This window comes from Scylla paramamosain, unplaced genomic scaffold (genome assembly GCF_035594125.1).
Source record: "Scylla paramamosain isolate STU-SP2022 unplaced genomic scaffold, ASM3559412v1 Contig71, whole genome shotgun sequence".
Lineage (NCBI taxonomy): Eukaryota > Metazoa > Arthropoda > Malacostraca > Decapoda > Portunidae > Scylla > Scylla paramamosain.
In genome coordinates this window covers 312,501-335,590 of record NW_026973736.1, presented here as the reverse complement: position 1 = coordinate 335,590, position 23,090 = coordinate 312,501, and the positions used below count along the sequence as shown (strand labels likewise).

General features: G+C 41.3%; 1 long non-coding RNA gene across 9 annotated transcripts in view; it reads left to right on the top strand.

The window, feature by feature from the left end:
- Positions 1-12,560: 12,560 nt before the first annotated feature.
- Positions 12,561-23,090, top strand: part of LOC135098632 (uncharacterized) — a 13,586-nt gene continuing 3,056 nt past the window's right edge. The window contains exons 1-10 of one of the 9 annotated variants that reach the window (XR_010267217.1): positions 12,562-13,333; positions 13,462-13,587; positions 13,761-13,910; positions 14,960-15,129; positions 18,757-18,893; positions 19,087-19,198; positions 19,532-19,671; positions 20,306-20,478; positions 20,838-20,996; positions 21,296-21,815. This is a non-coding gene — a long non-coding RNA (uncharacterized LOC135098632). The other 8 variants (XR_010267212.1, XR_010267214.1, XR_010267218.1 and 5 more) reach the window with 8 other exon arrangements.

Genomic DNA, 23,090 nt, shown 5'->3' with positions numbered 1-23,090 from the left:
TGAAAATCCATAAATTCACCCTTGTAGATTTGAAGTAAATTATGAAAACTCAGAGACGTGGTTACTACTACTACTACTACTACTACTACTACTACTACTGTCATTACCACAACTACTCCTGCTACTACCACTATCACCACTACCACTACTACTACTATTACTACTACATAACTATTACATGTTTAACGATAGACAAGATGCTACTACTATTATCACCACCACCACCACCACCACCACCACGTTCACCTGTAATTACCTATTCTTCATACCTGTAAGTTTCTTCTCTCCCTAAATAGACTCACCTTTCCTCACCTCACCTGCCGCTTCCTTTGTATAAACCGGAAATTAAAGTTTGTTTACACCTAGTCTCTCTCTCTCTCTCTCTCTCTCTCTCTCTCTCTCTCTCTCTCTCTCTCTCTCTCTCTCTCTCTCTCTCTCTCTCTCTCTCTCTCTCTCTCTCTCCCGGCATGCAGTGTATATAGATAAAATGTTAAGTAGTCATTGGCAAAAACTCGTCACTTCTGCTGCTATTGACACACTTGGAACAATGACGCTAATGAACAAAGCACTTGTAAACTTGTACATTCATTACTGCAATTGTAACAAGTGGCAGAGAGCGCTCGGCGGGTGGCGGCAAACATGTTTTCTAACTAACATTTATTGCTAATTTGATTACTGTTGCATACGTTACTGGCTTGGGTAGTAGCGGTTATCATTGTATATCTGCTTTTCGCTTTTTATTTATTTGTTTATTTTATTTTATTTATTTATTTATTTATTTTTTCATCGTTCCTGTCCTCTCATGAACTGTTGCAAAAGATGGAAATAGATTTGTTAAGATTCGTTCGGAAGTAAATTGTAGTCTTTCTTTTTTTTCTTTTTTTTTTCTTTCCTCATCTTTTTTTTCTACTCGTCTTCTTTTCTTCCTTTCTTTGTTTTTTTTTCTATTTTTTTGTGGGGGAAGCGACCAAGTAAGTGTGATTTTTTTTTCAATTTGTGTGATTTTTCAATTTATTTTCGTTTATTTATTTTCCTGCTTGCTTATTCATTCATTCACTTATTTATCTATCATACTTTCGTTACCCCCTTGGCTAGTCATGCAAAAATAGAAAATAAAAATAAATATATATATATATAAAAAAAAAAAAAATCCACAATTCATTTCCATTTTAGATATTTGTCCCCTGATCTGGCAACACTTTCCTCGCGCGCTGAAGGGTGACGCTCCCGGCGGATCAGTGCTGCGGGCTGAGGCAGACGGTAAAACAATGAATATGACTGACACGTTAATGGACTCCTGGCCGTGACTTTTTTACGTTCAAAGGCGTCTGGCAAAGGGCATCAAAGGAAGGAAAAAGAACGCCCCTTCAATATACCATACCTCTAAAAACGCCAATTCAGTCTCGTGTCTCAATGCTCGTCTTTGGAAACTGTTGTATTAAGATAACTCAGAAAACTTGTTCATTTGTCCCTCTTACACTTATTCTATTTATTTATTTATTTATTTGTTATCTTTTTATTTTTTATTTATTATTATTTTTTTTATTTATTTTATTTATCTGTTTTCAGCCTATCTCTGTGATAATGAAGCCTAACACAAGGCAAGCTGCAACAAGTCAGTAGGCCTACACGTGGTGGTCTCTATACAACATTCAAAACATACATTTCCACCCATAAATCCGTATAATCTGGTCTTCTAAAGCTCCCTGTTCACTTGCCACTGACCACCTGCTGTCTTCCAGTCATCCTTCACTTGGAGAATCGATTCTTTATTTATTTATTTTATTACTTATTTATTTTTTATTATTATTATTATTATTTTTTTTTTTTTTAATATAGCTTAGGTGTAAATTTGTATTATGTAGATGCATATTTTGACGCGTACTGAAGTAGTTGCCAGTAATGTTGACTCAACTTTTTTTTCTAACTTTTGTTTATTTATTTATTTACTTATTTATTTTTCGTGGGATATTAGTGTTTACAAATGATTCCTAGAATGTTTTGCCTTTTGCTTTATTGTTTTTTTTATTTGTGTTGTTTGTTTGTTTTGACATGTTTGTACTTGTTTGTCTTGTTTTTATTTTATTTTTTTTCGCTAGGCTACTAATATTTTTTATTGCTTTTTTTTTATTAATTTATTCTATGTGTTATTATTTCCAGTTTATTTTCATTCCTTTCGTTTTCATTTGTCTTTTTTTTTATTTATTTACTTTTTTGTGTTTTGTATTACTGGTAAGTTTTCTATTTTATTTGTTCGTATTATTTCGGCTTTTATTTTCTGTTTGTTGTCATTTTTCTATTTGTTCTCATTTTTGTTTGTTTGTTTGTTTGTTTGTTTTCCTGTGTGTTTTTCTGTGCCCTCGCCGGCTGCTAATAAGGAGATGCGTTGCTCTAATGGGATTCGCCGGGGCTCAAAATCTTACAAATTGAGTTTTTTTTTTTTTTCTAGGCCAATTTGATGCTGAATCGAGTTAGTCTAATTTCTTCAACGAACTTCAATATTTTTACTACGAAGTGACAAAGTAAGAGTTTTTTATTCTTATGTATTGTTGTTGTTGTTGTTGCTGTTGTTGTTGTTGTTGTTGTTGTTGTTGTTGTTAGTAGTAGTGTATATATATATATATATATATATATATATATATATATATATATATATATATATATATATATATATATATATATATATATATATATATATATATATATATATATATATATATATATATATATATATATATATATATGGAAAAATAATGACCTTTCCTTTTCAATATTCATATAATTCATGTACAATAATTTTTACCATTACTCATTTTAATTCCTTTCCTATTTTCTCTCCTGACAAGTTATCATGCCGGATTTTGGATTTTTCATTTTTTTGTTGTATTATGTGTCGATTATTCCTCAGCATTACATATATCATTTTCAAACACGCGTCTCATTTTAGTTATTTTCTTATTCCTTTCTTGTTTTCTCTCTTCGTCTTCATTTTCATAAGTAATCATACCCTCTCCTCTTTCACCTTAAAATCCTCCTCCTCCTCCTCCTCCTCTCCCCATCCTGTCTCGCCAGACTCGACTAGAGCCTCGGTGACGGCGTGGGTGGGTTGTGTATGGAAGGGGGGCGGGGTTGAGTTGAGGACAGGAGGACTCCCCACCCACGCCGCGCCCCCAATCCCCCCTACTCATCCCCCCCACCTTGGCCAGTCTTACCAACCACACCCAGTCACCCTGGAGCTCTTGAGAGCCGCCGCGCGCCTCATCCTTGTTTGTGTAGATGCTTAGTGTGTGTGTGTAGGGTGTTTTCCGTAGGGTGGGGCTGTTAAGGGCTGCTGCACTACGGCTGGCGAAGGATGGGTGATGTGTAGGGGTGTGTGTCTGGTCTTGGTAACACTGGTGGATAGAAAACTAGTGTTGGCACACCTCCAGAACAGTGTGGAGGTGAGTCACTGTGTGTGTGTGTGTGTGTGTGTGTGTGTGTGTGTTGCTTTCATGGGTTCATTTCGTTAAAAGAAAAAGTAATTGAAAAAAAAGTCGTACACTCTCTCTCTCTCTCTCTCTCTCTCTCTCTCTCTCTCTCTCTCTCTCTCTCTCTCTCTCTCTCTCTCTCTCTCTCTCTCTCCTCACATTCCTGCAGCGACAGTCTTTTGTTCCCGACACTTGAGCTGCGTTTCTTCAGGACTTTTCCTCCCTTCATTCGTCTTCAATCTCTTTTGTTTATTTCATTGATTGTCTTCTGTTTCCTTTTATGCAATACTTTCTACACTTATTGTCTCATTTTTGGCGTCATTTTGATTGGTATGCTATTTTTTTTTATTGTCAGTAGTAGTAGTAATTGTAGTAGTAGTAGTAGTAGTTGTTGTTGTTGTTGTTGTTGTTGTTGTTGTAGGGGATAGTGGAGAAATCAGCAGTTGATCGTTATTAGAATCCTAAGTGAAATCCTATTAAAATTCTCCTGAAGGGGATTAAATGCTCCTTAGGCGATCTCCTGAAGGGTTCTTGGGATTTCCTGAGATTTACAGCATTAGTACGTGAGATGCTTGTAGCGGAAGAGCAGGAGGAAGAGGAGAAGAAAGAACAGAAAGGAAGGAGAATGAGAGGAGAGGAGGAATGAAAAGAACAACAAGAAAAGGAGGTAGAAAAGGAGGACGACAAGAACGAAAAGAACAAGAAAAGGAACGAAGAAGAGGAGATCAAAAATTAAGAGAACAAGAAGAATGGGAAGAAGATAGCAGGTGTAAAGAAGGAATTAGGAGAACAAGAAAAACGGGAAGAAAATAAGACTAATAAAGCAAAAAGAGTGAGAAGAGAAAGGAAAACGCCAAAAGGAGAACAAGAAGAACGGGAAATAGGAAGAGGAGAAGAATGAAAATAAGCAAGAAATACGACAAGAAGGAAAAGGAAAAACGAGAAAAAACGAAAAGGAGAATTCAAACAAAAATACAAGGAAGAGAAAAGAAAAACAAGGAAGATTAGAACGATTAAGAAAATAGAAAAGGAAGAAAAATAAAAACTAGAGGAGGAATAAGTGAAGGAATAGAAGAAGAGGAGGAGGAGGAAGACACAGAAGGACAGGGAAGTGAATGAAAATGATGGTGAGAGAGGAGCGAAGGGGAAGAGTGAAGAGGAAGAGGGGAGTAAGGAACGGAAAGAGCGAAAAGGGAATAAAAGAAAATAGAAGAATTAAGGAATAATTGAGAAAATTCTTATGTCCCTATGCTTATGATGATAAAGCAAATAATTTTTGGTGGAAATGATGGAAATTATCAGAAAAACAGCAAGAATAAAGATAATGACGTAGAAAATATATGTAAAGGTAATGGTGGTGGTGGTGGTGGTGGTAGTAGTTGTAGTGGTAGTAATAATGGTGGTGGTGGTGATGGTGGTGGTGGTGGTAGTAGTAGTAGTAGTAGTAGTAGTAGTAGGAGGAGGAGGAGGAGGAGTAGCAATAGTGGTAGTGGTAGTAATTAAGAGTGATATGATAAATAATAATGATAATGATGATAATAATGATAATAATATAACAAGTACAACAACAACAACAACAACAACAACGACTACTACCACCACCACCACAACAACAACAACAACAACAACAACAACAACAACAACAACAACAACAACTAAACCCAGAACAATGATAAGGAAACGAAAAAAAAAGAAAAAAAAGGAAAAATCCCCACCTTTTTTCCTTCATAACTAGACGTCTCTATAAACAAAACAAACGAACAAACAATGACAACAGAAAAAATAGTAACCGAGTAACAGTAAACAAGAAGCAAGGAGCGAATGTAAAAGCAAGCCTACCCACTCTAAACATTAAAAAAAAAAATGAAATAAAAAATACCAACTTTACGTCATCTGAGAAAACATATTTTATCAAGGAGCTTAAACGTTTCTTGCTTAAGTCTTTATTTAAGTTCGTTTTTTTTACTTTTGACTGACGCTTGGCAAGATAACAGTATTTGAGTGAGTGAGAGAGAGAGAGAGAGAGAGAGAGAGAGAGAGAGAGAGAGAGAGAGAGAGAGAGAGAGAGAGAGAGAGAGAGAACGTCAGCCACCCAGTAAATCATCCAGCAAGGTAGACAGAAAACAACCTGAAGATGTTATTTTACCAGAGAGAGAGAGAGAGAGAGAGAGAGAGAGAGAGAGAGAGAGAGTTTTCAGGCTAGATGAACACCGAAATGATCAAATTAATGGAGGGATGGATGGATGAATAGATGGATGGATATAAAATTAATTAATATAGATAAAAAAAAATGGATAAATATAGAAATGAACAGAAATACAAATAGATAAAGTACGTGAATAGGAAGATACAAAGTTAGATAGACGGATTAACTGATAGATAGATAAACAGATAGATAGATAGAGAGAGAGAGAGAGAGAGAGAGAGAGAGAGAGAGAGAGAGAGAGAGAGAGAGAGAGAGAGAGAGAGAGCTAAATTGATACTTAAACAATTACTTTGATAAATAAAAAAAATAAAGAATATAGTTTGGCAGAAAATATTTTAAAAAGTGAGAAATATTTTGTATATGAATATTGATCAGAATGTCCATAGGGAAAAAATAAACACTTTTTTTTCCAGTTTCCCGTTAGAATCTTGACACTGTTCACATTTTTTTTTATTTCCCTTGTTTCTCTTTTGTTTTTTTTTCCATTAATTTCACTTCTTGTTTTCCTTTTTTTCGGTTCTTTTCTTATTCTGCCTTTTATTTTATTTTTTTCTGTTTTGTCTCTTTTTCCTTTTATTTCCTCTTTTCTTCTCTTTTCCTTGTTTTGTTCTTTTGCTTTTTTTCGGCTTTTTTCTTTTAATTTTGCTTTTCTTTTTTTTTTGCTTCTCTGATTTTGCTTTTTAATTTTTCCTTTTTTTTTATCTCCGCTTTGCTTCCCTTTTTCTTTCCCCTTTTGTCCTTTTGCTTTTCTTTCCATTTGTTCGGCTTCTTTCTTTTCACCCAGTCACCCAGTCACTCACTCACGCACCCACTCACCCACTCGCTCACTCACTCACTCACTCACGCACCCACTCACCCGCTCGCTCACTCAAACACCCAGTCACTCACTCACTCTCTCACTCACTCACACAGGTAATAAAGAATCTGCAACCCAGTCCATGCAGGCACCAGGTAATTACGTCCGTCAGGCAGCGCGGGTCATGCGTCAGGGAGGGGCGTGAGGTGTGGGCGGCGTGAGGTGTGGGCGGCAGATATTTAGTGGTGTCTCGGCCCGCGCCCTTCATTACGCCCTTCTCTATTGACAGACTTGGCGGGGACTGGACGGAGGGAGGGACAGGTGGAGAGGAGGGAGGAGGGATGGACCGGTGGGGGGAAGGAGGGAGGAGGGAGGTACAGTACAGATGGGTGGAATGAGCCATGGATGGGTGGAGGGAAGGAGGGAGGAGGGAGAGATAGGTGAAGGGAGGGAATGAGGGAGGAGGGAGAGAAAGATGAAGGGTAGGAGGGATGAGAGAGGGATATGTGGAGGGAAGGAAGGAGGAGGCAGAGATAGGTGGAGGGAAGAAGGGAGGAGAGGGGGAAAAATAGAGAGAAGTAGGAAGGAGGGATAGGTGAAGAGAACAAGGGAGGAGGGAGGAACATGTGGAGAAAAGGAGGGAGAAGGGAGATATAGGTGGAGGGAAGGAGGGAGGAGGAAGAGTAAGAGGACGTTATCAAAATACCACATGGATAATTAACAAAACAATGAGGAAAGTGGAGGAAAGAAGGGAGGGAGGAAAGGATAGGTGGAGGGAAGGAGGGGAGGCGGGAGGGACAGGTGGAGAGGAGGAGGGAAACATCAGAGGAAGAGAGGAAATTTTTAAATACCACGTGAAAAATTAACGAAACTATTGGGGAGGTGGAGGGAAGGAGGGAGGGAGGGAGGGATAGGTGGAGAGGAGGAAGAGGAAGGAAGCTCAGGTGGAGGGAACGGGGAGGGAGGAAAGAAGGATCAGACTTAAGGATGGAGGAAAATATGAGTGGAAGAGGAGAAAATGTGACCTAACACGTGAAAGATGAATAAAACAATGAAAGAGGGAAGGAGTGAACGAGGGGACGAGGGAGGGAGAACCAGCGGTACAAGTCATCAAAGAATAATAACGATAACAAAAACAACGGTAATATTTAATCCAGTAAGTAAAACAAGACAACACATCAACACACACGCATTGTCATCGATCTATTGCAGTGCGCTTACCTGTCCCATCACCACGAGTGCTGTGTGTTTAGCGCTCACCTGTGGTCATTAGGACAGCCACGCGCGCAAGGTCACGTGACGCACCGATTACTGAGGGCGGCCGCGGGCACAGGAGGCGAGTGATGTTGCTTGCCTTTATTCCATTTTGTGACGCGTAAAGTGACTGTGCGTGAGCGTGACGGCGTGCGGAGGTGCGTGAAGGTGTGTTGCAGCTTCATATTATTAAGGTGAGTGAGAGCAGAGTGAGTGTGTAGAGAAATTGAGTGAGGTAATGAGCGTCGGTTGCGTGGCTTAAAATTTTCGTATTTTGTGACGTGTGGTGTGAGAGTGAGTGCGTGCGTGAGTGTGACGCTGTGTGGAGGTACGTTTAGGTCTGCTTCATCAACTTTATCAACGTCACATGTCTAAGGTGAGTGAGAGGAGAGTAAGAGCGTTGAAAAGTTGATGAGGGGTGAGAGTGCCAGTCACGTGGTGTTAGTTTTTCTTAATTTGTGACGTGTGGTGTCAGAGTAGATGAGGCTGACGCTGTGTAGAGGTGCCTGTAGGTCTGCTTTATCTACTGTGGGCTCGTCACGTACGTAAGATTAGCGTGAAATGAGAGAGAGAGAGAGAGAGAGAGAGAGAGAGAGAGAGAGAGAGAGAGAGAGAGAGAGAGAGAGAGACGATCATAGTGTAGTTTAATTCCTCATTGTGACGCATACTGTACTTAGTCACGGTGGCGCAGCATGGGGGGCGGTGAGAAAGTATAGCCATCTTAGCACCGAACCGTCACGTCTTTAGAGCGAGTGAGAGGCGAGGCAGAGCGGTGAGAAGCGAGTGGCAGTAGTGAGAGTTTTAAACCCTTGGGCGTGGGGGGGCGTGGGGGGTAGGAGTGATGGACGGCTGGGGTGCTTGTAATGTACAGAAGCTCTTGTCAGGAGTGAGTGTGTGTGTGTGTGTGTGTGTGTGTGTGTGTGTGTTAATGGAAGAAGTGTTGAGAGCATTTGATATTTGTGTGATGCACGGTGTGCCCAGCGGCGCCTCTAAGTGGTGATGGTGATCAGTGGTGGTGGTGGTGATGTGGTGGCTGGTTGTGGTGGTGATGGTGGTGGTGTTGATGTGATGACAGATAGTAGTGGTGATATAGGGACTCGTAGTGGTGATGATGGTGACTGGTTGTGGTAGTGATGGTGGTAGTGATCAGGTATGGTGACGGGTGATGGTGGAATGGTGATGGTGGTGATGATTGATAGTGGTGATGATGGTGATGTGATGATTCCTAACTGCTGCTCCAGAAGGAAAAGGAGGAGGAGGAGGAAGAGGACAAAGTTAGAGAGGAGTAAGAAGATAGGAGGAGGAGGAGGAGGAGGAGATGGTGGTGGTGAGAAGGAGGAGCAGGATATGAATTAGGAAGAGGAGGAGGAGGGAAACGATACAAGATGAGAACTCAAGGAGAAGAGGAAGAAGAGGAGGAGGAGGAGGAGGAGAAAACGACATGGAGAATATAGCACGGAGAGCAAAGGAAGAGGAGAAAAAGAAGAAAGTACGGTGGGGAGGAGGAGGAGAAGGAGGAGGAGGAGTAATTTGGGGAAAGGGGGAAGAGAAGTCAGGTGTACAAGTTTAGAGGAAGATGGAGCCGTGTAGGGATATTTGGGGAGGAGGAGGAGGAGGAGGAGGGCAGATAAGTTTAGGATGTTGGTGGTGGTGTGCGGTGTTGTGTGGTGTGACGAGACGAGGCGAGAAGGGGAAGGGGGGGGGAGGAGGAGGAGGAGAAGACAAGGGCACTAGGCTTTGATTTTAGAGTTGAGGAATAAGGCAGTTGGTTCCAAGTGGGCGGTTCGTTAGTTATGGGTCCGTGCTGCTTAGTGGGGCGTGGGCGTGGGTGTGGGGGAGGGGAGGAAACATAGGCGTTTTGGGACTGTGGGGGCTGCAAGAAGGGCGGTAATGACTGGGGGGCTGAGGTGGACATGGGCGGCGCTGGGTCAATGGGGCAATAGGATGGCAGATTGATGGTTTAATGGAGGGTGGGCAGGCTGCTGGGTGTGCTGAGGGAAGGGGTGAAGGGCTGAAGAAAGGGTAATGGGATGAAGGGGTGGCTGCTAAAGGGATATTAGGGTGTATTGTTGTAGGTAGGTGAGTGGGGGCGACTGGGATGAGTGGGAGGGTGACTGGGGTGATGACCTGGAAGGTACTGGGGTTACTTTGGGGGCGATAAGTGGGGAGGTACTGATGAGGTGATGGCTCGGGAGATGGTGGCGAGGTGATGGCTGGAGCTGGTGGGGTGACAGTTACAAAACAGTAACAAAGAAACACTTGACTTGGGAAGGAAAATACGTGGAGGTGCAGCGTAACAGAAAACGCGACTAAGAAAGGAAATAAAATGGATACGTGAATAAAGATAACCGGAGCTCATTCCTTTAACATATAAAGAAGAAAAACACGTTACTTAAAGAACAGAAAACAGAACTCACTCCATTAATGTAATAAAGAAGAAAAAACACGTTACTTAAAGAACAGAAAACAAAACTCACTCCATTAATGTAATAAAGAAAAAAAACACGTTACTTAAAGAAGAGAAAACAGAACTCACTCCATTAATGTAATAAAGAAGAAAAACACGTTACTTAAAGAACAGAAAACAGAACTCACTCCATTAATGTAATAAAGAAGAAAAACACGTTACTTAAAGAACAGAAAAGAAGTAAAACACACAAAGGAGGTAATACATTTCTTTTTCAATAAGAACCCTCGGAAGCAAGCACACACACACACACACACACACACACACACACACACACACACACACACACACACACACACAAAATAAATAAATAAATAACAATAATAATAGTTAAAAATAAATAAATTAATAAAAACAACCTTCCGAAAATACCAGTCAACGTAAAACAAAAGAAAACACTCGCACAAAACAACAACAACAACAACAACAACAACAACAACAAACAGGTTTTAACGTCACAACCTGCAGTCACTTACAAAACCTAAATTTTTACCCTTAACTACACCCACAACAACAACAATAACAACAACAACAACAAACACTTACAATATAAACAAGCAATTAAATCACAGAGTAAGAGAGAGAGAGAGAGAGAGAGATTGAAAGTGAGTGAGATTCAGCCAGCCTCTCCTTCTCCAGCGGAATTGCAGTAGGCTCTCCGAGTGTTAGGGAGAGGAGGCCTAATTGTTGCAGGTGTGGAAGGGTTTTGTCTCCTGTGTCAACCTTACTTATCACTGCTCGCAAATTTGCATCTTATTAATTATGCAGGTAAGTGAAGCAAGGCGACCTGTTCCCCCATCCTCCTCCTCCTTCTCTTGTTTCTCCTCTTCCTCCTCCTCCCATCTCTGTTCTACACTTCTCTCTCTCCTACGTATTTCTTTCTTCTTCTCTTCTCTCTCTGCTTTCCTTTTCTTCCACCTTCCTTTTCCTACTTCCTCCTCCTCCTCCTCCTCCTCCTTCCTTCCTTCTCTGTTTTACCTTTCTCTCTTTCTCCTACGTGTTACTTTCCTCTCTCTTCCATTTTCTCTTCTTTTCTCCTCCTTCCTCCTACACCTCTTTCTCCTCCTCCTCCTCACTTTTCTTCTCTTCCCTTCCCTTCCCCTCCCTCTCTCTCTCCTACTTATTTCTTTCTTCCCTCTTCATTCTTCTTCGTCTCTTCTCTCTGATTTCCTTTCCCTCCTACTCCTCCTCTATCTCCTTCTCTTTCTCCTATCTCTCCTCTACCTCCATCTCACATTTTTCTCCCTCTTCTCCCTCTCTGCTCTCTTTCCTTCCCTCTTTCCTTCATTTCCTCCTCCTCCTCTTCCTCCTCCAACTCCTCTTAGTCCAATATTTCTCTCCCCTTCCTCTCCTTTCTTTTCTTCTCTTTTCATTCTCACTTCTTTCGTGTATTCAGAGGAGAGGTAGGTGAGGAGAAAAGAGAGGAGAGAAGAGAGGGAAAGATGGAGGGGAAAGGAAACTGGAAAGAGGAGGAAAAGTTAGGAAGAAGGAAGAGAGAGAGAGAAAAAAAAAAAGACATGGAGAGGGAAAGAAAGGAAACTGAAGGGTGAAGGGAGGGAGAGAGAGGGAGGAAACAGGTTAGAGGAATGGAGGAAAGTAGAGTCGAATTAGAAATGCAGGAGGGAGGATACGATGCAAGGAGTGTTTGTAAAGTGAGCGCTGATTGGCTGGTGCAGTACGTCCGTAGCTGCGTGATTCAGTGGTGTGTGTAGCCTGCCTTGTGTTGCTTCCTGCGGGCCTGGGTCTGGTCTCGTCTTGCCTGGAGGTGGTAACACTCAGAGGGAAGACCAATCACAACTCTTTATCTTGTGTTGTTTGGTGTGTGATTGGCTTTTGTCACGTTTGTAATTACTCAAGGGGAAAGGTTGATTCATTACAAAGTTTATATATTTTATTGGTATGGGTATTCTTTGGTAATTCTGGATACTATTGCAAAAAAAAAAATGTTTGGGTTAATAGAGAGAGAAGAAAAGAAAGATAGAATTTATATATTTTACCTGTTAATCCTTTGAGTGCTAATGATGCTATGACAGTCCATTAAGTTTGCAAGGAGAGAGAGAGAGAGAGAGAGAGAGAGAGAGAGAGAATCACCATGACAGCAGGAAACTAATATGTGAGCCCTTTCCTGTCACCCCCTCCCTCTTTCACCATTCCTACTCCCTTCTTCCCTTCTCCTATTCCCCTTACCTTTCCTCCCTTTTCCTCCCTTTTCCTCCAGCTGACCCTTGTTTTTGTTTCCCATTTTTTCTTCACCTGGGTAATTTTGTCGGGGGGTTGGGGGAAACATACTGATACGATCTCTCTCTCTCTCTCTCTCTCTCTCTCTCTCTCTCTCTCTCTCTCTCTCTCTCTCTCTCTCTCTCTCTCTCTCTCTCTCTCTCTCTCTCTCTCTCTCGAAAATTGAAGGTGGGGAGAGCAGAGGGGAGGGAGAGGGAGGAGGAGAAAGGGGGAGGTGGTGATTTGAAGGTGATGCGACTGTGATGGCTGTGCTGTGATAATGTGCTGATGATGATGATGGTGATGGTGACGGTTCATTCAATTCTTGTTGGTTTGTCTGATGTGTGTGTGTGTGTGTGTGTGTGTGTGTGTTCGCCTTAATATTACATCTTTCCCTCACTTCTTTCCTTTCTCACTTATTTCTCGTCTGTTTTTTTTTTTTTTATAGTTCTTCATTTTTTTCTCTTCCTCATTTCTTCTTTTATATTTTCCCTCGTACATTTGCTGTGTGTCGCTCAAATTTCCTTCACTCTTCGTCATTTCTCTTCCATATTTCCTTGACATAACCTGTCATCTCTCTCTCTCTCTCTCTCTCTCTCTCTCTCTCTCTCTCTCTCTCTCTCTCTCTCTCTCTCTCTCTCTCTCTCTCTCACTTTTTCTTATCTTTCTTTTCACAAACACCGTAATCTTTCCCTATCACCTTCCATTTACCTAAACATCACCTGACTGACATTCTCACCTTCCCCTCTTACTCTCCCCATCACCTTCTCCCTCTCCCTCTCTCTCTCTCTCTCTCTCTCTCTCTCTCTCTCTCTCTTAAGCATCCAGGGGCCAGATCCACGAAACGGTTGCTACTTTTAACAAACTGCGATCAGCGCCCATTATCAACCTCGGACCGCCATATGGTATCCACGAACGCATAAGAGGTTGGTGTTGCCATAGTAGCAAGGTTGTAAAGTTACAACCTCCTGAGGTGATGTAGGTCCACCTCGCCTGAAAACTCTTATATAAATATTTATGTGCACAAAATAACCTTTTTTTAATTGTTTACAAGCTTTACCAGCAAGGAAGCATGGTTTTGTGATGCATAAAGTGAAATCTTGCATGGAACACTGAAAACAAATGAAGAGGCTGATTTGTCCCACACGTGCGCACTCCCCATTCCCCCACCCACTAACAAGTGTGTACTGTGATTACGTATTGTTTTCGTCGTTTCTTGTGCATATATTGGATATTTTCTTAACATACTACCACGTTCGTGCCTTGAGGCAAGAAAGGCGCTTTCAGGATCGCCACGACCCCTTGGCATTGAGTGATAATGAGCTCATGATCAAATATCGCTTCCCGCGGCAGACCTACTAAACCTCTTGTTTGAGGAGATGCAGCCTCAGCTGGAGAGAAGGACAAGGCATAGCCAGGCATTACCAACTCACACCCAGGTTCTGCTGGCCCAGAGACTGTTTGCCAGTGGGCCCTTCCAAAACGTCATTGGAGACACTGCTGGTAAGATGATACTGGTGTTGCATGCTTCAGTACAGGGGCTGGCTGTTGTGGAAGTTATCAGGGAGCCCTTTCCCTGACCTTATTAATGGTCTATTCTCTTACATTCTTCGCATATACCTTTAGATACACATAAAACGTAACTTTAAGGCGAGGAAGAAGTGCCCCTGCCCTTCAGGGAGTCCAAGGGATGGGCGAAGGCCCCCCAGAGATTAGGTTAGTCACCGTACACTTTTATAAGAAACATTACCTAATCCAACATAACCACAGGGGCTAGACCCACCCTTAAGGACACTAATATAAGTTAGCATAACCTGTGGAACCCCTGAAGGATGGGGGTACATATATGTTTCAGGTTTATCAAGAGGTACTGTATATGTGAAAGAATGGAAGAGGATAGACGTGTAATAAGGACAAGAGAGGACTCCAAACAATTACCACTACTTTTTGTGTAAACAAATTGCATAATATCCCATAAATAACTTTTGTAGGTGAATAAACTGATGTTCAGTGTGGTGAATAATACTTAAGTGTGGCTGACTTTCAAGGATAAAAGGCATAAAAGTCAACCTGCTGCATGCCACAGTTTATAAAGTTGTAATCCAGTGTTAGGAACATGCCAAGATTAGTTAATAGTGTCAAAATATGTGAGTGCACAATTGATAAGGAGGGATGAGGGATGATGCCAACCTTACCAAACCTGCTGTCAAGTACCCCTGGGGCTGTCCCTTCCTCACACACCACATTATTATTCATGTGTACAAATATTTCTAGACTTGTAGGTTTATTTCTGACATGTTTCTAACACTGTCTTGAGGATAACTTGATTTATTATACTGCTGGCAAAAAAAGTTGACAGATGTAATGTGTGCGTGAATACGGCTGCACTCATGGAAACAACACTGTACTACAGCTACAAGGATCACATTACATTGCTGCTGTTTTTTTTTTTTTTCTCTCTCTCTCTCTCTCTCTTACAGCAGAAACATATATCTTATTTAAAATAAATAAATAAATAAAATGAAAACTAATGGCTTATAATCTGCTTTCAGGACCTATGCAAGCAAGTGTCAGCAGGGTCTTCAAGTGTGTGTGTGCACCGTGTTGAGTGATAAGTCAGTGCAGGAAATCAAGATGCCTCCAACACACCTTGATCAAAGGAGAACTGCACACCAGTTCTTCAGGATTAAAAATTTCCTAACGGTTATTGGGGCCATTGATGGTAAGATTAACAATAATGTATTTTATTTTAAATTTAGTGCTGTTGTTATAATCTATCACTTCATCGGTGTTTCCTTTGAGTGAAAGGTATCTCACAGCCTCAAGTTCCTGTTAAGCATTAAAAAGTTTTCATATTTTATGTATATATATATATATATATATATATATATATATATATATATATATATATATATATATATATATATATATATATATATATATATATATATATATATATATATATATATATATATATTAATTTTTTTTTTTTTTTTTTTTATGTAGGAAGGACACTGGCCAAGGGCAACAAAAATCTAATAAAAAAAAATGCCCACTGAAATGCCAGTCCCTAAAAGGGTCAAAGCAGTGGTCAAAAATTGGTGGACAAGTGTCTCGAAACCTCCCTCTTGAAGGAATTCAAGTCATAGGAAGGTGGAAATACAGAAGCAGGCAAGGAGTTCCAGAGTTTACCAGAGAAAGGGATGAATGATTGAGAATACTGGTTAACTCTTGCGTTAGAGAGGTGGACAGAATAGGAGTGAGAGAAAGAAGAAAGTCTTGTGCAGCGAGGCCGCGGAAGGAGGGGAGGCATGCAGTTAGCAAGATCAGAAGAGCAGTTAGCATGAAAATAGCGGTAGAAGACAGCTAGAGATGCAACATTGCGGCGGTGAGAGAGAGGCTGAAGACAGTCAGTTAGAGGAGAGGAGTTGATGAGACGAAAAGCTTTTGATTCCACCCTGTCTAGAACAGCAGTATGAGTGGAACCCCCCCAGACATGTGAAGCATACTCCATACATGGACGGATAAGGCCCTTGTACAGAGTTAGCAGCTGGGGGGGTGAGAAAAACTGGCGGAGACGTCTCAGAACACAACTTCATAGAAGCTGTTTTAGCTAGAGATGAGATGTGAAGTTTCCAGTTCAGATTATAAGTAAAGGACAGACCGAGGATGTTCAGTGTAGAAGAGGGGGACAGTTGAGTGTCATTGAAGAAGAGGGGATAGTTGTCTGGAAGATTGTGTCGAGTTGATAGATGGAGGAATTGAGTTTTTGAGGCATTGAACAATACCAAGTTTGCTCTGCCCCAATCAGAAATTTTAGAAAGATCAGAAGTCAGGCGTTCTGTGGCTTCCCTGCATGATATGTTTACCTCCTGAAGGGTTGGACGTCTATGAAAAGACGTGGAAAAGTGCAGGGTGGTATCATCAGCATAGGAGTGGATAGGACAAGATGTTTGGTTTAGAAGATCATTAATGAATAATAAGAAGAGAGTGGGTGACAGGACAGAACCCTGAGGAACACCACTGTTAATAGATTTAGGAGAAGACCAGTGACCGTCTACCACAGCAGCAATAGAACGGTCAGAAAGGAAACTTGAGATGAAGTTACAGAGAGAAGGATAGAAACCGTAGGAGGGTAGTTTGGAAATCAAAGCTTTGTGCCAGACTCTATCAAAGGCTTTTGATATGTCCAAGGCAACAGCAAAAGTTTCACCAAAGTCTCTAAAAGAGGATGACCAAGACTCAGTAAGGAAAGCCAGAAGATCACCAGTAGAGCGGCCTTGACGGAACCCATACTGGCGATCAGATAGAAGGTTGTGAAGTGATAGATGTTTAAGAATCTTCCTGTTGAGGATAGATTCAAAAACTTTAGATAAGCAGGAAATTAAAGCAATAGGACGGTAGTTTGAGGGATTAGAGTGGTCACCCTTTTTAGGAACAGGTTGAATGTAGGCAAACTTCCAGCAAGAAGGAAAGGTAGATGTTGACAGACAGAGCTGAAAGAGTTTGACTAGGCAAGGTGCAAGCACGGAGGCATACAGTTTCGGAGAACAATAGGAGGGACCCCATCAGGTCCATAAGCCTTCTGAGGGTTTTGGCCAGCGAGGGCATGGAAAACATCATTACGAAGAATTTTAATACGAGGCATGAAGTAGTCAGAGGGTGGAGGAGAGGGAGGAACAAGCCCAGAATCGTCCAAGGTAGAGTTTTTAGCAAAGGTTTGAGCAAAGAGTTCAGCTTTAGAAATAGATGTGATAGCAGTGGTGCCATCTGGTTGAAGTAGAGGAGGGAAAGAAGAAGAAGCAAAGTTATTGGAGATATTTTTGGCTAGATGCCAGAAATCACGAGGGGAGTTAGATCTTGAAAGGTTTTGACATTTTCTGTTAATGAAGGAGTTTTTGGCTAGTTGGAGAACAGACTTGGCATGGTTCCGGGCAGAAATATAAAGTGCATGAGATTCTGGTGAAGGAAGGCTTAAGTACCTTTTGTGGGCCACTTCTCTATCATGTATAGCACGAGAACAAGCTGTGTTAAGCCAAGGTTTAGAAGGTTTAGGACGAGAAAAAGAGTGAGGAATGTACGCCTCCATGCCAGACACTATCACCTCTGTTATGCGCTCAGCACACAAAGACGGGTCTCTGACACGGAAGCAGTAGTCATTCCAAGGAAAATCAGCAAAATACCGCCTCAGGTCCCCCCAACTAGCAGAGGCAAAACGCCAGAGGCACCTTCGCTTAGGGGGATCCTGAGGAGGGATTGGAGTGATAGGACAAAATAAAGATATGAGATTGTGATCGGAGGAGCCCAACGGAGAAGAAAGGGTGACAGCATAAGCAGAAGGATTAGAGGTCAGGAAAAGGTCAAGAATGTTGGGCGTATCTCCAAGACGGTCAGGAATACGAGTAGGGTGTTGCACCAATTGCTCTAGGTCATGGAGGATAGCAAAGTTGTAGGCTAGTTCACCAGGATGGTCAGTGAAGGGAGAGGAAAGCCAAAGCTGGTGGTGAACATTGAAGTCTCCAAGAATGGAGATCTCTGCAAAAGGGAAGAGGGTCAGAATGTGCTCCACTTTGGAAGTTAAGTAGTCAAAGAATTTCTTATAGTCAGAGGAGTTAGGAGAGAGGTATACAGCACAGATAAATTTAGTATGAGAATGACTCTGTAGTCGTAGCCAGATGGTGGAAAACTCGGAAGATTCAAGAGCGTGGGCACGAGAGCAGGTTAAGTCATTGCGCACATAAACGCAGCATCCAGCTTTGGATCGAAAATGAGGATAGAGAAAGTAGGAGGGAACAGAAAAGGGGCTACTGTCAGTTGCCTCAGACACCTGAGTTTCAGTGAGGAAAAGAAGATGAGGTTTAGAGGAGGAGAGGTGGTGTTCTACAGATTGAAAATTAGATCTTAGACCGCGAATGTTGCAGAAGTTAATGAAGAAAAAGTTGAGGGGGGTGTCAAGACACTTAGGGTCGTCGACGGAAAGGCAGTCCGACCTGGGGACATTTATGGTCCCCTCCCCAGATGGGGACTCCGAGGCTGGTGTAGGAGTCGCCATGATTTTAAAATTTTTTGAGTGAAGGGTGTGTGTGTTATTAGGTGCTTGTAGTTTTGTGTGGAGGAAGAGAGTTGTCTTTAGAGGGCAGGCTGTGACTACCCCCTTGTGTTGTGAGACACAAAGGGAAACGTTCAGTGAGGTCACAGCTGGGTTTAATGATAAGTTCACAGCACCCCCTGAACAGTGCTTTAGACCTCACTGGGAGTAATTATCGTTTCGGCAGGTGTCTACTGCCTCCTCCTATATATGTAGCTACTGTGTAACATGATCATGTAATAGTTTCTTTTGTGTGCACAGGCAGCCACATTACCATGAAGGAGCAAAGTGTGGATGAGGCCCTCTACTTGAACTGGAAAAGGTATCACTCCCTCTGAACATCCAACTTGTTTGTGATGCAAGTGAAGTGATCCTCAGCTACTGCTCCAGATTGCCAGGTATATAGCATTATTGCATCACATGTTTACCCAACCATGTATTTTATTGATTTTCATGTGACTGCACATGGTTACTGGTATTGCATAAGAAAACATAGTGTGATAAGCCTTGACATTAGTTATAAATGAACACTTGATATACTCTTTTATAAGTAATGAATCCTCTTGTAGTATGAAATCTCACTTTTCACAGGTGCCTGCACTCTTGTGGAGGTGGCTTGCAGTACAGACCCATCAAGTGTGTCAAAATAATTAATACTTGCCTGCTCCTACACAACTGCTGCATCAAGTTCCTGATGACATATGTACTTGTCACTATTTTTCTGGTAGTTGACAGGATATATCTGTATCATGGACATTAGATTTAACCGAGTACAGTCATGAATGTTCTTACACTTGTTGTTGGGGTAATGAAATTTGTCAGAAGTGTACCATCATTTAACAAAAATAAACATTCTTTTTTTTTTTTTTTCCTACAAAGATGTCTGAAAGTCATTATGGTTTGGGCTAGTTTTAGATCATCAGAATGCTAAATGTCAAACTACATGACTGTTCCTCTACAATATAACTTTAAACAAATGGAACAGTTAGGTTCCAGTCCCTAGACCTCTCAGACCCTCACAAAAGTCTGCTTACAGCTACCACCTCTTGAGGATGAAACAGTGCCCCATGCTGATACCAACCCTGCTGTGCTGTAGAGGGGTCAGTGTGCTTCAGGCAGAATTGTGTAGCAAGAAATCATACAAAACTTCTTCCAGCACTGAAGTAAGGAAGTGAGGTCAGTAATCATGTAATGAGTGAAATAATGGTTTTCCATGTATCACTGCATACTAAATGAAAGAGATCAGTGCAACATTTAAATTCATCAAATACTTAAGTGGCTTGCTAGTATTAGGTATGAATAACACAAATAGATTAAAAAAGTGCTGTAGATTTATTTAAAAATAAAATAAAATTACCAATTACCAAAGTCTTTGCAAGAAAAAGAAAAATATAACATATATGAGTATAGTTCACATCCTGAAAAAAAAAAAAAAGTAAATAAACTTATTTACAGAAATGTCCACCAGCAGGTCACCACAAAACACTAATCTTACTTTTGTATTTTAAGTAACACAGAAGCATTGTAGGTATCACAGTGAAGTTTGGTATTATATTGCACTAACATTAACATGCTGCTCGAGGTTAATGATAGAATTGCTACAACTTAATTCTACAGAAAAGAAATATTGCTTAATATAACTTAATTTGATAACTTAGTCTTATAACTTAACTTAATAAAGGTAAACTTATGAAAGGTAAACATTAAAATGCTATAAATTATTGGTGGGTGGTGTTGGCATTAATGAAGTGCTCAGTAAGTGTTACCAGCTGCTGCAATGAATGCACAATGTTCCTCTGCACTTCAACAGATTGTCAAAGTGCCTGGGACATGTTTTGTACAGCCAGCTGCACCATCACCAGCTCGTCCATACTCAGACTAATCTGCTGTTGGGTTTCCTGTGCTTGAGAGAGAACTTCCAAGTCAGAGTGGCCATCTGAAATACAGTTTAGAAGCAAACATGACTACACCTCAAGTTACAAAGTAAGTGGTATTTCAAGTTACATGTCACGCTATCTTGCTGTGTCCTTTTACCTCATTTGCTCCTTGGACCTTTCTGCTATACTGTACCCAGGCTGGTGGTGTGATGCACTTATGGAATCAACACTTTATATGCCTCAGAGATGTATTCCTCAAAAAAAAAATAAATAAATATAATAAAAAAATAAAATAAAAAATTAGGTCAGAGTAGCAAGAACAACAGACTTACTGGCAGGAGTTGTATAATCAGTGTTCATTGTACTGGAGGACACAACTGAATACATGTTAACATGTTATTCACCATTGCATGTAGTCATCTATAATGAGCATAATTTGAACAAAGATCTTCTCATCCATTGCAGATGATACAGCATTGTCAAATCCAGAGGCCCCTGTGGACCCAGCGACACCAGCAGAAGAGGGTTGGATGGCTCCAACACCACTGCTGGTGGAAGGCTGTGGTCCTAGAGGCCCTGACACTTCTGGAGAAAAAAAAAAAAAAAAAGCTGTCATTACTGCAGGTAGAGAATAAGCTGGTATTCTTTGAGTGATGTTTTTATTGACAAATTTTTCTTTTAATTAGCAGTCAACCTAGTCATGTCTGTGTTTATCACATGGTTTTGCTGAGTTGATGAGCAAATGTGCAGATGAACATTCATGAAGATGAGTGTTGGACATGATGCTGCCAGCCCCATGGAAGATGATGCTGTAGCACAATTATTGTTACATTACAGTACTGCACTTAAAAACAGCATTAATTTACAAAATGTAATTTGACCTTTGTTAGTTTACTTATGCAGTGTGGTGCCATCACTTTCAGGGTATGGCAGTCCTGCAAATGTTGTGTGAGACAACATCCACAGCATGACCAACTCCACAGCAGTGTGTGTTGTCTCATCTGGAGGCCCCCACCTGCATGGATATGAATGTTGCAATTATCATCCACTTAGAAGTTCACATGTAAAGCCAAATCAACTTGGTGTAAATCATGAATGCATTAGAGCACAATAATGTTATCTAGCACTGCAGTGGTCATTGTCTCAGACCTGACTGCCAGAGGTACTGTACATACTCCTATTTATAATCCATTGCTTAGTTGGTTCTTGGTTATGTTTATTGACTATATGGGTAAATTTTGTAACGGCACCAATAATTAAATACATGTACACAAGAGCAAACTTCTTTTTATACAACTGCAGGGGTTTTAAGCACTGCTAACAATCACCTAACCTAACTAACCTAACCTAACCTAACCCTCCTTCCTCAACAAAGTAAAACCAATGTTCAAGAAATAAAATTTATTACAGCAGTTTGTGTCCCAAAGGCTGACCAGAAAGAAACTTTTTTTTTTTTCTCCCAATATGTAACTGAAAGTCATACAGAGGAATTTGTTCATATTACTCAAAACAATGTTCAGCAATGCCCAAAACATTAGTTAATTAAATTCCATGAGCAATTAGGTCAAGACAAAATATGAATCAAATATGGTAGTGTGGGTAAATTTTTACTCTTTCATCTGTTTATCTTTCTCTCTCTCTCATGCTTCCCTTCGCACGTAATTCGCAATATTTCTTTCTTTTATTCGCCTTGTCCTCTTTATTGTCCTCTATCCTCTTTTAAGTATTATTCCACGTCTATTTTCTCCTTTTTTCCTCCTCCCCATGTTACCTTTAAGCGGTGCGGTGTGTGCACACACGGGGCGTGGTGTGTGCAGGGATTTCACTGTAATGCTGAAACATTTCTCCATCTTTCTTCACAGATTTCAGTTTCGTGGCTTTACATAGTAGCGTCATAATTAAGCTCTTTTTCTGGGAGTGATGAGCAACTCTGAGAAACACGGCGAGGGAACAGCTGGTGTGGTGATCCTGGGGAGACTGAAGGGAAGGGGAGGCTTGAGGGGAGTTACAAAACAAGATTTGATGGAGCTGACACCGGGACGGCTTTCAGACAGGCGTGTGGAGGTGGGGGAGGGACATTCTGAAGGCGTGTGATGGGCTGGCTGTGTGTGGTGCCGGGAGCTTTGGCACATATGTCATTCATTGCTGGCAGTTATTGGTACAAGCACGGTCACAAGGCGAGGGACGGGCCACGCTTGTCTCCAGTGTCTGCCATTTGCACTCCGTCGCAATTCCTGTGTCCTGCTGATCGTCTCCTCATAACAGTGGCAAGGGACAGTGTTATCAAACCAAAGTGATGACGGCTGAGGGAACATGAGACACATACGAGTAACATGCCACACAGTAACGGGGTGCTTGTGAGTCTACTTGGGTCATGAGCTACTAGGGCTGTAGGGGGTGACTTATTACTGGTACTCCTGTAGAATATTTGGCACAAGGATCACTGGTACTGAATGGTCATCTGGTACCGGAGTCACTGGTAAATTTACAGGGATCATGTGGCCAAGATGTGTCAACCTTAGTCACTAGGGACGCGGGATCAAGTGGGCGCCGCGTCAGTTGTGCCTTGAGATGAATGCCAGTCACACCTTGTTTCATTCGCTTCATTAATACTGGATGGAGGAACTACACGTGTCAGCGGAATATGATGCAAACTACACTTCAGATTTACAGACTTAATCAGATATTTTCTTGACGCGGCATGTGAGTGAAGCCTGG